The sequence below is a fragment of the Chiloscyllium plagiosum genome, unplaced genomic scaffold, assembly GCF_037043375.1.
Source record: "Chiloscyllium plagiosum isolate Xiang-an unplaced genomic scaffold, Cpla_swu_hap1 HiC_scaffold_27, whole genome shotgun sequence".
Classification (NCBI taxonomy): domain Eukaryota; kingdom Metazoa; phylum Chordata; class Chondrichthyes; order Orectolobiformes; family Hemiscylliidae; genus Chiloscyllium; species Chiloscyllium plagiosum.
Genome location: NW_028270165.1, coordinates 73,760,222 through 73,777,645, shown reverse-complemented (window position 1 = coordinate 73,777,645; position 17,424 = coordinate 73,760,222). Strand labels below are relative to the sequence as shown.

The 17,424-nt window shown below is 52.1% G+C and overlaps 1 long non-coding RNA gene across 1 annotated transcript in view; it reads right to left on the bottom strand.

The window, feature by feature from the left end:
* Nucleotides 1-285: 285 nt before the first annotated feature.
* LOC148144579 (uncharacterized) overlaps nt 286-17,424 on the bottom strand; it is a 109,254-nt gene continuing 92,115 nt past the window's right edge. Inside the window, exons 2-3 of the long non-coding RNA XR_015751761.1 lie at nt 2,279-2,456; nt 286-852 (exon numbers count right to left, since the gene is read on the bottom strand). This is a non-coding gene — a long non-coding RNA (uncharacterized LOC148144579). The remainder of the gene's footprint in view (nt 853-2,278; nt 2,457-17,424) is intronic.

Here is a 17,424-nt window from a genome sequence, read left to right as displayed (position 1 = left end):
AGTTTGCCGGCGCGAAGCAGGAGAGGATCATGGGATACTTGACCACCACCAACCCCCCCCCCCCTGGTGCGGCCCGGCCCGCTGCGTTCCCCCAGCCTCCTGCGTGCCACCCTGTGCCAGGAAGGTGGGGGTGAGGCTGGTACATGGCCAGCGGCAGGTCTGGGAGTAGAATGATTCCCAGGCCGGTCGCGCCGGCCGACAGCGAGAGAGAGAGAGAGAAGGGGCTGGATTGGTTCCAGACTGGATTCACCGCTCGGTACAACAAAAAACACAGAACAATTTGGCTTCTTTCAAAAGTTTTAATATAAACAATAAAATATATATATATATTTTTTAAAAATATATATACACACACGTCTACAAAAACCTTCCCGGGGAAGACAATGTGCGCTGCCCCTCTGTTTGTGAGGGGGGAGGGTGTCTCAGTTTGCGTTTCGGGAGGATGGGATTTGGGGGGGCGGGGGGGGGGTTGGGGCCGGGCACATCATTTGGTCAAGAGGGAGACGGCGAGGAAGAGAGGCACGGGCAAAGATCCGGAAAAGGCTGGTTGAAAGGGGCGGGGGAACAAGGGGCGGGAGGTCGGAGGTCACAGGCTAGCTCCCCGTCCCTCGCTCCCCACAAACTCTCCGCCAAATTTCACCACCCCCCCCCCCCCGCCACCTCAGGAATCTCCTCTCCGGTGCCAGAGTCCCACCAACACCACCAGCAGCAACAGTCCCAGCGCCAACGTGGCCATGGAAACCGCCGCCATGTTGGAGGCGGAGCCCGGGGCGCACTGTCCCGCGGCAAGGTGACCTCTGACCCGGGGCTCGGCCTGCCCAGCACCAGGGGGCGAAGCTGGGACACGCTGCCCTGTGGATGAAACGGTGGGGGGGGGGGAGGGGGGAGGGGAGACAGAGAGAGTGAGGGAAGGAGGGAGAGGGAGATACAGAGAGAGAGGGGTGAGAGATTGGGGAGAGAGAGATCGGGGGGAGAGAGATTGGGAGAGAGATTGGGGGAGAGATGGGGGGGAGAGAGATTGGGAGAGAGATGGGGAGAGAGATTGGGGACAGAGAGATTGGGGGGAGAGAGATGGGGAGAGAGAGATGGGGGAGAGAGAGATTGGGGGAGAGAGAGATGGGGAGAGAGAGATGGGGAGAGAGGGGGAGGGGGGAGAGAGAGGGAGAAAGAGAGAGAGAGAGGGAGAGAGAGAGGGAGGGAGAGAGAGAGAGAGAGAGAAAGACCTATTCAGCAATGGCTATGTTGACCCCAGATAGTGTCACTCTCCCGAGCACACCAATATCTAATTTGCCAAACCCCTTCGAGGAGTAAATCCCTTCAGCACTCCCAGTCTGTTCGGTTTGGCTGCACTGGAGCAGAAACATGGAGGTCCACTGGCCAGTGAGAGAGGTCCAACCCGTCCAGATATCCCTAACCTAACCCAGTCCCCCGTTCGCCAGCCCCTGGCCCCTATCCCTCCAAACCCTTCCTATCCCTGTCCCCACCCACCTTTTCAATGCTGTCATTGTACCAGCCCCCACCCCTTCCTCTGGCAGCTCATTCCACACACGCACCACCCTCTGGGTGAGAAAGTTACCCCTCAGCTCCCTTTCCCCTCTCACCCTAAACCTACGCCCCTCTAGTTCGGGACTCCCCCCACCCCAAGGGGGAAAGACCTTGTCTATTTATCCTAACCATGTCCCTCATGGTTTTATAAACCAGGTCACCCCCTCAGCCTCCGACGCTCCGGAACCAGCCCCGGCCTGTCCAGCCTCTCCCTGTCGCTCAAACCCTCCAACATCCTTCCCAGAGCGGGGCGAGCGGAATTGCCCGCAGCATTCCGAAAACGGCCTTCACTGACATTCCTGCTTTCATCAGTCAATCCTGGCAGCATCGCCAACCCCAAGGGGAACCCAAACACGTGGGCAGAAAGCGGGGCCCCCACACCACCTGTGCTTGTCCGGAGCCTCACTGATGACGTGACCGAGAACGGTGACGAAACGTCTGGAAACGAACCTTCCAGCTCAGCGAGCAAACCCACATCTGGAACCTCGACCCGGGGCCAGGTGTATTTGCGGTCTGCGTCTTCGGTAATCCCACCCCCTCCCCTCCGCCCCACCCACCGAGCCCCGGATGAGGGAACATGAACGTCGGGGAAAGGATGCACAAGATGGTTGGGCGTGGGAAATAGCGTTTCTCCCTGGCTCTGTCGCTCCCTTCACCAACCCCGGCAGACCTGAACTCCCCCCTCCACCAGCCTCGTGACTCACCCCCCCCCTCGTCCCGGTCGCAGAGTTACCTCGGAGATGAGGCGGCTGTCCTTCTGGGGGCTGAGCCGCAGACACCAACGATGGGGCCTTTGCTGGTGGTGGGTGCTGTCGTCCTCGCTCTCTGTGGTGTCCTGTTTCACCACCCTGGGAGCCCTCCGCCTCCTCCTGGAGCTGCTGCTGTGCTGGGGGGGGTCAGTCTCCCTCAGCCTGGCCCCGGGGGGGGGGGGGGCAGGAAGGAGCGGGGACAGGGAGAGAGGGGTACAAGAGGAAATCAGTCTCTCCATCTCACTCTGTGTATAAGAGTCACGGATCTGTAACAAGTGGGAGCAGGAGACAGGGGCTGACACACACACTCACTCCCACTCCCACACACCCATACACACACACACTGTCACACACCCATACACACTCCCACACACCCATACACACACACACACTGTCACACACCCATACACACCCTCACACTCCCACACACCCATACACACACACACACTCCCACACACCCATACACACACACACACACACACACCCATACACACACACACACTCCCACACACCCATACACACACACACCCATACACACCCTCACACTCCCACACACCCATACACACACACCCATACACACACACACACCCATACACACACACACACTCCCACACACCCTCACACACACACACTCACACTCCCACACACACTCACACTCCCATACACGCACACACACTCCCACACACCCATACACACACACACACACACCCATACACACCCTCACACTCCCACACACCCATACACACACCCATACACACACACACTCCCACACACCCATACACACACACACACACCCATACACACACACACTCCCACACACCCATACACACACACACCCATACACACCCTCACACTCCCACACACCCATACACACACACACACTCCCACACACCCATACACACACACCCATACACACCCTCACACTCCCACACACCCATACACACACACACACTCCCACACACCCATACACACACACCCATACACACCCTCACACTCCCACACACCCATACACACCCTCACACTCCCACACACCCATACACACCCTCACACTCCCACACACCCATACACACCCTCACACTCCCACACACCCATACACACACACACACACTCCCACACACCCATACACACACACCCATACACACCCTCACACTCCCACACACCCATACACACACACACACTCCCACACACCCATACACACACACACACTCCCACACACCCATACACACACACCCATACACACCCTCACACTCCCACACACCCATACACACCCTCACACTCCCACACACCCATACACACACACACACTCCCACACACCCATACACACACACCCATACACACACACACTCCCACACACCCATACACACACACACCCATACACACCCTCACACTCCCACACACCCATACACACACACACACTCCCACACACCCATACACACACACCCATACACACCCTCACACTCCCACACACCCATACACACACACACACTCCCACACACCCATACACACACACCCATACACACCCTCACACTCCCACACACCCATACACACACACCCATACACACACACACACCCATACACACACACACTCCCACACACACTCACACAACCACACACACACTCACACTCCCACACACACACTCCCATACGCGCACACACACTCCCACACACCCATACACACACACACCCATACACATACACACCCTCACACTCCCACACACCAATACACACACACTCCCACACACCCATACACACACACACTCCCACACACCCATACACACACACACTCCCACACACCCATACACACACTCACACTCCCACACACCCATACACACACACACCCATACACATACACACCCTCACACTCCCACACACCAATACACACACACTCCCACACACCCATAAACACACACACTCCCACACACCCATACACACACACACTCCCACACACCCATACACACACTCACACTCCCACACACCCATACACACCCTCACACTCCCACACACCCATACACACACACACCCATACACATACACACCCTCACACTCCCACACACCAATACACACACACTCCCACACACCCATAAACACACACACTCCCACACACCCATACACACACACACTCCCACACACCCATACACACACACACACTCCCACACACCCATACACACACTCACACTCCCACACACCCATACACACCCTCACACTCCCACACACCCATACCCCCATCAAACACACACACTCCCATACACACACACACACTCCCATACACACCCACACACACACACTCCCATACACACACACACACACACACACCCTCACACACACACACACACACTCCCATACACACCCCCACACACACACACTCCCATTCACACACACACACTCTCATACACACACATACACACACATACACACTCACATACACACTCACACATACACACACTCCCACACACACACACTCACATACACACACACACTCACACACACACACACTCCCATACACACACACTCACATACACACACACACACTCCCACACACACACTCCCATACACACACACACACACTCCTATACACACACACTCACACACCAATACATACACACTCCCATACACACACTCACATACACTCCCTCACACACACACTCCCATACACACACACACACTCCCATACACACACACACACTCCCATACACACTCACATACACACACACACTTCCACACACACACACACTCCCACACACCCATACACACACTCACACTCCCACACACCCATACACACACACACACTCCCACACACCCATACACACACTCCCACTCCCACACACCCATACACACACTCACACACACACACTCCCACACACACACACTCCCATACACACACACACACTCCCATACACACACACACACTCCCATACACACACACACCCTCACACACACACACACTCCCATACACACACACATACACACTCCCATACACACACACTCTCATACACACACATACACACACACACACTCACATACACACACTCACACACACTCACATCCACACACACACACTCCCATACACACACACACACTCCCATACACACACACACACACACTCCCATACACACACACACACTCCCATACACATACACACCCATACATACACACTCCCATACACACACTCACATACACTCCCACACACACACACTCCCATACACACACACACCCATACACACTCCCATACATACACACACTCCCATACACCCATACACACACACTCCCACACACTCACATACACACACACACTCCCATACACACACACACACTCCCATACACACCCACACTCCCACACACACATACACACACACACTCCCACACACACACACTCCCATACACACACACACACTCCCATACAGACACACACACTGCCATACCCTCCCACACACACACTCCCACACACACACACTCCCACACCCACACACACTCCCACACCCACACACACTCCCACACACACCCAGTCCCATACACACACACACACTCACAAACACACACACACTCCCATACACACACACACACACTCCCATACACCCACACACACACACTCCCACACACCCATATACACACACACACACCCTCACACTCCCACACACCCATACACACACACACAAACACCCATACACACACGCACACCCATACACACACGCACACTCCCACACACCCACTCACACTCCCACACACCCACTCACACTCCCATACGCGCACACACACTCCCACACACCCATACACACACACACTCCCTCACACCCATACACACACTCACACACCCATACACACACTCACACTCCCACACACCCATAAACACACACACTCCCACACACCCATACACACACACACACTCACACTCCCACACACCCATACACACACTCACACACCCATACACACACACACAAACACCCATACACACACGCACACCCATACACACACGCACACTCCCACACACCCACACTCACACTCCCACACACACACTCACACTCCCATACGCGCACACACACTCCCACACACCCATACACACACACACACTCCCACACACCCATACACACACTCACACTCCCACACACCCATAAACACACCCATACACATACACACCCATACACACACTCACACTCCCACACACCCATACATACACTCACACTCCCACACACCCATACACACACACTCCCACACACCCATACACACACTCACACTCCCACACACCCATACACACACTCACACTCCCACACACCCATACACACACACACACTCACACACACACACTCCCACACACACACACTCACATACACACACACTCACATACACACACACACTTCCACACACACACACACACTCCCACACACCCATACACACACTCACACTCCCACACACCCATACACACACTCACACTCCCACATACCCATACACACACTCACACCCATACACACACTCACACTCCCACACACCCATACACACACACACACTCCCACACACCCATACACACACTCACACACTCCCACACACACACACACTCACATACACACACACTCACACTCCCATATACACACACACTCCCATACACACACACACTCACATACACACACACACTCCCATACACACACACACCCTCACACACACACACACCCTCACACACAAACACACACTCCCATACACACTCCCACACACCCATACACACTCCCATACACACACACACACACTCCCATACACCCATACACACACACTCCCACACACTCACATACACACACACACTCCCATACACACACACACACTCCCATACACACACACACACTCCATACACACCCACACACACATACACACACACACTCCCATACACACACACACTCCCATACACACACACACACTCCCATACACACCCACACTCCCACACACACATACACACGCACACTCCCACACACACACTCCCATACACACACACACACTCCCAAACACACACACACTCCCATACACACACACTCCCATACACACACACACACTGCCATACCCTCCCACACACACACTCCCACACACACACTCCCACACCCACACACACTCCCACACACACACAGTCCCATACACACACACACACTCACATACACACACACACTCCCATACACACACACACACACACCCATACACACCCTCACACTCCCACACACCCATACACACACACACAAACACCCATACACACACGCACACCCATACACACACGCACACTCCCACACATACACTCACACTCCCACACACACACACTCCCACACACCCATACGCGCACACACACTCCCACACACCCATACACACACACACACACTCCCACACACCCATACACACACTCACACTCCCACACACCCATACACACACTCACACTCCCACACACCCATAAACACACACACTCCCACACACCCATACACACACTCACACTCCCACACACCCATACACACACTCACACTCCCACACACCCATACACACACACACAAACACCCATACACACACGCACACCCATACACACACGCACACTCCCACACACCCACACACACACTCACACTCCCACACACACACTCACACTCCCACACACACACTCACACTCCCATACGCGCACACACACCCCCATACACACACACACACTCCCACACACCCATACACACACTCACACTCCCACACACCCATAAACACACACACCCATAAACACACACACCCCCACACACCCATACACACACACACACCCATACACACTCACACTCCCACACACCCATACACACACTCACACTCCCACACACCCATACACACACTCACACTCCCACACACCCATACACACACACTCCCACACACCCATACACACACTCACACTCCCACACACCCATACACACACTCACACTCCCACACACCCATACACACACATACACTCACACACACACTCCCACACACACACACTCACATACACACACACACTTCCACACACACACACACTCCCACACACCCATACACACACTCTCACTCCCACACACCCATACACACACTCACACTCCCACATACCCATACACACACACCCATACACACACTCACACTCCCACACACCCATACACACACACACACTCCCACACACCCATACACACACTCACACACACACACACTCCCACACACACTCACACTCCCATACACACACACACTCCCATACACACACACACTCCCATACACACACACAAACACACACTCCCATACACACTCCCACACACACATACACACTCCCATACACACACACTCTCATACACACACATACACACACACACACTCCCATACACACTCCCACACACACATACACACTCCCATACACACACACTCTCATACACACACACACTCACATACACACACACTCTCACACACATACACACACACACTCACATACACACACACACTCCCATACACACACACACTCACATACACACACACACACTCCCATACACACACACACACTCACATACACATACACACACTCACATACACACACACTCACACACCCATACATACACACTCCCATACACACACTCACATACACACACACACACTCCCATACACACACACACACTCACATACACATACACACACTCACATACACACACACTCACACACCCATACATACACACTCCCATACACACACTCACATACACTCCCACACACACACACTCCCATACACACACACTCCCATACACACACACACTCCCATACACACACACACACTCCCATACACACACACACACTCCCACACACACACACACTCCCACACACACACACACTCACATACACACACACACACTCCCATACACACACACACACTCCCACACACACACACACACTCCCACACACACACTCCCATACACACACACACACACTCCCATACACACACACACTCCCATACCCACAAACACACACTCACATACACACACACACTCACATACACACACACTCCCATACACATACACACACCCATACACACATACACACACACACTCCCATACACACACACACACTCCCATACACACACACACACTCCCATACACACACTCCCACACACACACACTCCCACACACACACACACACACTCCCATACACAGACACACACTCCCATACACACACGCACACTCCCACACACGCGCGCACACTCCCACACACGCGCGCACACTCCCATACACACACACACTCCCACACACACACTCACACTCCCACACACACACACATACTCCCATACACACACACACACTCCCAAACACACACACACACTCCCAAACACACACACACACACTCCCACAGACACCCACACACTCCCACAGACACCCACACACACACACTCCCACACACACACTCCCAGACACACACTCCCATATACACACACACACTCCCATACACACACACTCTCCCAGACACACACACCCACCCATACACACACACACTCCCACACACACACACATACCCACACACACTCCCATACACACACTCCCATACACACACACACTCCCATATACACACACACTCCCATACATACATACACACACTCCCACACATACACACACACACTCCCATATACACACACACTCACATAAACACACACACACTCCCATACAGACACACACACTCCCATACACACATGCTCTCTCTTAAACATACACACACACTCCCATACACACACACACACCCATACACACACATGCTCTCTCATAAACATTCACACACACACTCCCATACACACACACACACCCATACACAGACATGCTCTCTCATAAACATACACACACACTCCTATACACACATGTTCTCTCATAAACATACACACACACACACACTCCCATACACACACACTCCCATAAACACACACTCTCCCATACACACACACACACACACACCCACCCACACACACACCCATACCCACACACACACACTCACTCCCACACACACACACTCCCACACACACACTCACTCCCACACACACTCCAATACACACACACACCCATACACACACACACTCCCATACACACACTCACCCATACACACACTCACACTCCCATACACAAATACACACTCCCATACACACACACACACACTCCCATACACACACTCCCACACACACACACTCCCACACACACACACACACTCCCATACACACACACACACTCCCATACCTAGACGCACACTCCCACACACGCGTGCACACTCCCACACACGCGCACACACTCCCATACACACACACACTCCCACACTCACACTCCCACACTCACACTCCCACACACACACACATACTCCCATACACACACACACACACACACTCCCATACACACACATACACTCCCAAACACACACACACCCTCCCACAGACACCCACACACACACACTCCCACACACACACTCCCAGACACTCACTCCCATATACACACACACACTCCCATACACACACACTCTCCCAGACACACACACCCACCCATACAGACACATACTCCCACACACACACACCCTCCCACACACACACACTCCCATACACACACACACTCCCATACACACACACACTCCCATATACACACACACTCACATACACACACACACCCTCACACACAAACACACACTCCCATACACACTCCCACACACACATACACACTCCCATACACACACACTCTCATACACACATACACACTCCCACACACACCTACACACTCCCATACACACACACTCTCATACACACACACACACACTCACATACACACACACTCACATACACACACACACTCCCATACACACACACACACACACTCCCATACACATACACACACTCACATACACACACACTCACACACCCATACATACACACTCCCATACACACACTCACATACACTCCCACACACACACACTCCCATACACACACACACCCATACACACTCCCATACACCCATACACACACACTCCCATACACACACACTCCCATACACACACACACACTCCCACACACACACACACACACTCCCATACCCACACACACACACTCACATACACACACACTCACATACACACACCCATACACATACACACACCCATACACACACACTCACATAAACACACACTCACATACACACACACACCCATACACACACACACACTCCCATACACACACACACACTCCCACACACACACACTGCCACACACACACACACTCCCATACACAGACACACACTCCCATACACACACGCACACTCCCATACACACACGCACACTCCCACACACGCGCGCACACTCCCACACACGCGCGCACACTCCCATACACACACACACTCCCACACACACACTCACACTCCCACACACACACATACTCCCATACACACACACACACACTCCCAAACACACACACACACACTCCCAAACACACACACACACTCCCACAGACACCCACACACACACACTCCCACACACACACTCTCCCAGACACACACACCCACCCATACACACACACACTCCCACACACACACCCACACACACTCCCATACACACACTCCCATACACACACACACTCCCATAACACACACAGTCACTCCCATACATACATACACACACTCCCACACATACACACACACTCCCATATACACACACACACTCCCATAAACACATGCTCTCTCTTAAACATACACACACACTCCCATACACACACACACACCCATACACACACATGCTCTCTCATAAACATACACACACACACACTCCCATACACACATGTTCTCTCATAAACATACACACACACACTCCCATACACACACACACCCATACACACACATGCTCTCTCATAAACATACATACACACTCCTATACACACATGTTCTCTCATAAACATACACACACACACTCCCATACACACACACTCCCATATACACACACTCCCATATACACACACACTCCCATAAACACACACACACACTCCCATAAACACACACACTCTCCCATACACACACACACACACCCCCACCCACACACACACCCATACCCACACACACACACTCACTCCCACACACACACACTCCCACACACACACTCACTCCCACACACACTCCCAAACACACACACACCCATACACACACACACACTCCCATACACACACTCACCCATACACACACTCACACTCCCATACACACATACACACTCCCATACACACACACACACTCCCATACACACACACACACTCCCATACACACACACACACTCCCATACACACACTCCCACACACACACACACTCCCACACACACACACACTCCCATACACACACACACACTCCCATACAGACGCACACTCCCACACACGCGCGCACACTCCCACACACGCGCGCACAGTCCCATACACACACACACTCACACTCCCACACACACACACATACTCCCATACACACACACACACTCCCATACACACACATACACTCCCAAACACACACACACCCTCCCACAGACACTCCCACACACACACTCCCAGACACTCACTCCCATATACACACACACACTCCCATACACACACACTCTCCCAGACACACACACCCACCCATACACACACACACTCCCACACACACACACACTCCCCCACACACACTCCCACACACACACAATCCCATACACACACACACTCCCATACACACACACACTCCCATAAACACACACTCCCTTACATACATACACACACTCCCACACATACACACACACTCTCATGCTCTTTCTTAAACATACACACACACACTCCCATACACACACACACCCATACACACACATGCTCTCTCATAAACATACACACACACACACACAAACTCCCATACACACATGTTCTCTCATAAACATACACGCACACACACTCTCATACACACACACACTCCCATACACACACACACTCCCATATACACACACCCATATACACACACACTCCCATAAACACACACACACTCCCATACACACACACTCCCATACACACACACACTCCCATACACACATGCTCTCTCATAAACATACACACACACACTCCCATACACACACACTCCCATACACACACACTCCCATACACACACACACACCCATACATACACATGCTCTCTCATAAACATACACACACACACTCCCATACACACATACTCCCATACACACATGCTCTCTCATAAACATACACACACACTCTCCCATACACACACACACCCTCCCATACACACACCCTCCCATACACACACACACTCCCATACACACACACCCACACACACTCCCACACACACACACTCCCATACACACACACACACTCCCATACACACACACTCCCATACACACACACTCCCATACACACACACACACACCCATACACGCACTCTTCCATACACACACACACACTCATACACACACACACTCCCACACACACACACTCCCACACACACACTCCCACACACACACTCCCATACACACACTCCCATACACACACACACACTCCCACACACACACTCCCATACATACACACACACACACTCACATACACACACGCACTCCCATACACACACACACTCCCATACACACACACACTCCCACACACACACACTCCCATACACACACACGCATACACACACACGCTCACATACACACACACACTCCCATACATACACACACACCCATACACACACACCCATACACACACACACTCACATACACACACACACACCCATACACACACACACACTCCCACACTCCCATACACACACACACTCCCATACATACACACACACTCCCATACACACATGCTCTCTCATAAACATACACACACACTCCCATACACACACACACCCATACACACACATGCTCTCTCATAAACACACACACACACTCCCATACACACACACTCCCATACACACACACACCCATACACACACATGCTCTCTCATAAACATACACACACACACTGCCATACACACATGCTCTCTCATAAACATACAAACACACACACTCCCATACACACACACACCCATACACACACATGCTCTCTCATTAACATACACACACACTCCCATACACACATGCTCCCATACACACACACACACTCCCATACACACATGCTCCCATACACACACACACACCCATATGCACACTCACACACACTACCACACACACACAGACACACACCCATACACACACTCCCACACACACACACTCATCCACACACACACTGCCACACACACACTCCCATACACACACTCCCATACACACACACACTCCCACACACACACACTCCCACACACACACACACTCCCACACACACACACTCCCACACACACACACACTCCTATACACACACACACTCCCACACACGCGCGCACACTCCCACACACGCGCGCACACTCCCACACGCGCGCGCACACTCCCACACACACGTGCACACTCCCATACACACACACACTCCCATACACACACTCCCACACACACACTCACACTCCCACACACACACATACTCGCATACACACACTCACACTCCCCCACACACTCACACACACACACTCCCACAGACACCCACACACACACTCCCACACACACACTCCCACACACTCACACTCCCATATACACACACACTCCCATACACACACACCCTCCCATACACACTCCCACTCCCACACTCCCATACACACACACACTCCCATATACACACACACTCCCATACACACACACAGTCACTCCCATACATACATACACACACTCCCACACATACACACACACTCCCATACACACATACTCTCTCATAAACATACACACACACTCCCATATACACACACACACCCATACACACACATGCTCTCTCATAAACACACACACACACTCCCATACACACACACTCCCATACACACATGCTCTCTCATAAACATACAAACACACTCCCATACACACACACACACACACTCCCATACACACACACACCCATACACACACATGCTCTCTCATAAACATACACACACTCCCATACACACATGCTCCCATACACACACACACTCCCATACACACACTCCCATACACACACACTCCCATACACACACACTCCCATACACACACACACACACACCCATATGCACACTCACACACACTACCACACACACACACAGACACACACCCATACACACACTCCCACACACACACACACACTCATCCACACACACACTCCCACACACACACTCCCATACACACACTCCCATACACACACACACTCCCACACACACACTCCCACACACACACACACTCCTATACACACACACACTCCCACACACGCGCGCACACTCCCACACGCGCGCGCACACTCCCACACACACGTGCACACTCCCATACACACACACACACTCCCATACACACACTCCCACTCCCACACACACACATACTCGCATACACACACACTCCCTCACACACACACACTCCCACAGACACCCACACACACACACACCCACACACACACACCCACACACACACTCCCACACACACACACTCCCATATACACACACACTCCCATACACACACACCCTCCCATACACACTCACACTCCCACACTCACACTCCCATACACACACACACACTCCCATATACACACACACTCCCATACACACACACACTCCCATACACACACACTCCCATACACACACACAGTCACTCCCATACATACATACACACACTCCCACACATACACACACACTCCCATATACACACACACTCCCATAAACACACACACACTCCCATAAACACACACACACTCCCATAAACACACACACTCCCATAAACACACACACACTCCCATACAGACACACACACTCCCATACACACATGCTCTCTCTTAAACATACACACACACTCCCATACACACACACACACCCATACACACACATGCTCTCTCATAAACATACACACACTCACACTCCCACACACACACACTCCCATACACACACTCACACTCCCACACACACACTCCCACTCCCACACACACACACTCCCACACACACACTCCCAGACACTCTCACTCCCAGACACTCTCACTCCTATATACACACTCACACTCCCATATACACACACACACTCCCATACACACACACACACACACTCCCACATACACACACACACTCCCATACACACATACTCTCTCATAAACACACACACACACTCCCATATACACACACTCCCATACACACACACACACACTCCCATATACACACACACACTCCCATATACACACACACACTCCCATACACACACTCCCATACACACACATGCTCTCTCATTAACATACACGCACACACACTCTCATACACACACACACACTCCCATATACACACACCCATATACACACACACTCCCATAAACACAAACACACTCCCATACACACACACTCCCATACACACACACAACCATACACACACATGCTCTCTCATTAACATACACGCACACACACTCTCATACACACACACACACTCCCATATACACACACACTCCCATACACACACACACTCACATACACACACACTCCCATACACACACACACTCCCATACACACACACTCCCATACACATACACACACTCACATACACACACACTCACACACCCATACATACACACTCCCATACACACACTCACATACACTCCCACACACACACACACACTCCCATACACACACACACACTCCCATACACACACACACCCATACACACTCCCATACACCCATACACACACACTCCCATACACACACACTCCCATACACACACACTCCCATACACACACATGCTCTCTCATTAACATACACGCACACACACTCTCATACACACACACACTCCCATATACACACACCCATATACACACACACTCCCATAAACACAAACACACTCCCATAAACACAAACACACTCCCATATACACACACACACTCCCATACACACACACTCCCATACACACACACACCCATACACACACACACCCATACACACACATGCTCTCATAAACACACACACACACTCCCATACACACACACTGCCATACACACACCCATACACACACATGCTCTCTCATAAACATACACACACACACTCCCATACACA